Below are 2,988 nucleotides of genomic sequence, written 5' to 3' on the forward strand. Positions count from 1 at the left end.
TAAAATGGCAATTACGGGTGTTATTGTAAAGGATAAAGTCAAATCACTCGGGGAATCTTTAGTCGAAGATTAAACTGAGATTTTTTCTTTAATATATGTAACTCATCAGAACGAAGCTGTAAATACGTAGTATATCTAACTCGAGTATTAATTCTATTTCTGACGCTTCACAATCCAAACAAGTGTTATATCTATTGTAGAAATATAATGGAAACGTGAATGTTGTTTTTAAGGAACTTTAAAGAAATCTGCCAACACAATAGAAAATAGCGTATGTCTTGTATAGATGGCACTATACAAGGCATACAATACAGATATATATATATATATATATATATATATATATATACATATGTGTGTGTGTGTGTGTGTGTGTGTGTGTGTGTGTGTGTGTGTGTGTGTGTGTGTGTGTGTGTGTGTGTGTGTGTGTGTGTGTGTGTGTGTGAGTGGTAGAGTGGTGAGCTTAATCGCCAAGAATCCGTTGAAGTTTTATTTCTGACGTTTCGTCCAACTAGGACTTCAACGGATTCTTGGCGTTTAAACTCACCTCTCTACCACTCACTCTGTCTTCACACCTCAATATATATATATATATATATATATATATATATATATATGTATATGTATATTTGGAAAACAGCAAACACCAGATTCAATTGAAGGGTTTATTTGCCCGACGTTTCGATTCCCGTCCAGGAATCGTCTTCAGGGGGTATAACGGTTACAAGAATGTGAACTCCTTATGAATCGCTGAAATGGTAAACCTGGGAAAGGTTCACCCTTGCAGTCAATTGTACAACGCATCCAATACAAAAATAAAATAAAATAAAATAACATACAATAAAAATAATAAAATACATTACAATGCCAATTACAGTAAAATAAAAAATAAAAAATAAAAATAAAAATTACAATTTTGAACATAAAACAAACAAAGAAAAAGTGACCATAGGTGACACATATATGTATATTTATATATATATATTCATATATATATGTATATATATACATATATATATATATATATATTAATAATAACACGGATATGTGTGTTCACTTATGCAAAGTAGATCACTTGGGAAAAGAAATTAAAGAAGTAGAGCGCTTTCGTATATTACATCCAGTGGAAAAAGTACTATTTGCACCGGATGTAATATACGAAAGCGTTCTGCTTCGTTAGTTTCTTTTTTCATGGGGTCTACTTTGCATATATATATATATATATATATATATATATATATATATATATATTAATTTACTTGTACCATATAATTTACCTTTAATTTTATGAATATAAACTATTATACAGAGATATCTTTGACTACAGCTTTTGGTCCACAGCCTCGGCCACCCGAAAAACAAGCCAAAAAAATATATGTATAAAGAAAAAAATATAAAGAAAAAGTGAGAATGAAAGAGAAAGAAGGTCGAGAGCAATTACATCTGCGTTGAAGGAGACTGGATTATAATCTCTCTCTCTCTCTCTTTCTCTCTCTCCCCCTCGTCCCTGACTTCAGGTAGCTGATCTCTCACCGTCTAGTAAAATTTTGTCCCACTCACGGGCAATTTTTTCCCGTGAGTGGGACGAAATTCTGCCTGACGGTGAGAGAAAGAGAGAGATAGAGAGAGAGAGAGAGAGAGAGAGAGAGAGAGAGAGAGAGAGAGAGAGAGAAAGAAAGAAAGAGAGAGAATGAATGGGAGAAAGATAAACGACGAGGGAAACGTGATCTTCTAACTCTTGAAGGATTAAGCAAAGACAGCAAGATGACAAGATCTTTATGTCTTATTTTATCTATTTTCCTTTTTAACACCAATAAAAGAATCGCCTCTAGCATAAGGATGGTCATGCACTATATTAATTTCATATTGTGTGTGGAATCGTCTTATATGCCTTATACATATCATAAGAATTCATTGTGTAAGAAAATTGGCCTATTGAATCCATCATTGTCTAGAATCATCACAGATAATGATGTAGCTTGCAAATGGCCTTTGCTAGTCTCGTTGAAACATTTGGAACAATCTATTGTATCATTTTGGTAAACTTTCAGCGTATGAAGAAACACAAAGAACTTTCAGCCGTGTACTACCAGGAAATACGGTCGATAATTGTTAATAAGTTTCAGACTTTGACGTTACTCAGGAATACGAAACAATTCATATATTCCCTGAGAGGACAAGAAGTAAGTTACACGAATGTATGCGTTTTCTTTTTCGTGTCTTTTTATGTACGATATGTCCCCAGTAAATGGAAAGAAATATAAAAATAAGTATCGACTAAATAGATAGATAGATGAATAAATAAAAGAAATAAATAGATCTGTCTATCTATATATTAAAAGACCTCTTCTTATAAAGAAAAAAGTTAAATAAAAAATAAATAGCTAACTAATAAACTAACTGAATGAATAAATGAATAATAAATTTAATAAAGAAATTAATAGATAAATGAAATATAGTAGAATTGATAGATGAATAAATAGATAAACAAATAAGAATATAAGAACGCAAGAATGAAGGAGGCTGTTAGGGACTATAAGACCTACACTAGGCAGTTCCATGTCCATTACCATCTATCATCCCCTTCCGTAAAGTTGTCTAACCTTTTCTTAAAACAACCGATAGTTTCTGTGCTTAATACTCTGTATATGGTTATAAAGTCTATTCCGTTTTTATCACTCTACTGGCGAGCCAGTTTTTGTCCATTTCCTTCTTAAATCTAAATTTGTCCAATTTAAATCCATTACTGCGAGATCTGCCTGTTGTCATGATGTGATGACCTTGTCTATACGACCTTGTCTGCATCACCCTTGTTAAAGACCTTGATACGATTGGATATTTATTAGATCACCCCGCACTCTACGTCTTTCCAGAGAGTGTAAGTCAAGATGCCTAAGCCTATATACGTAAGTTATTTATACCATGTTGCATAGTCTTGACAAATCCAGATTTATATAAAAGCCAGCTGAGAAGTTAACAAGAATAGCG

This window comes from Oratosquilla oratoria, chromosome 20 (assembly GCF_046742065.1).
Source record: "Oratosquilla oratoria isolate Oo_2021 chromosome 20, ASM4674206v1, whole genome shotgun sequence".
In the NCBI taxonomy this organism is placed as follows: Eukaryota; Metazoa; Arthropoda; class Malacostraca; order Stomatopoda; family Squillidae; genus Oratosquilla; species Oratosquilla oratoria.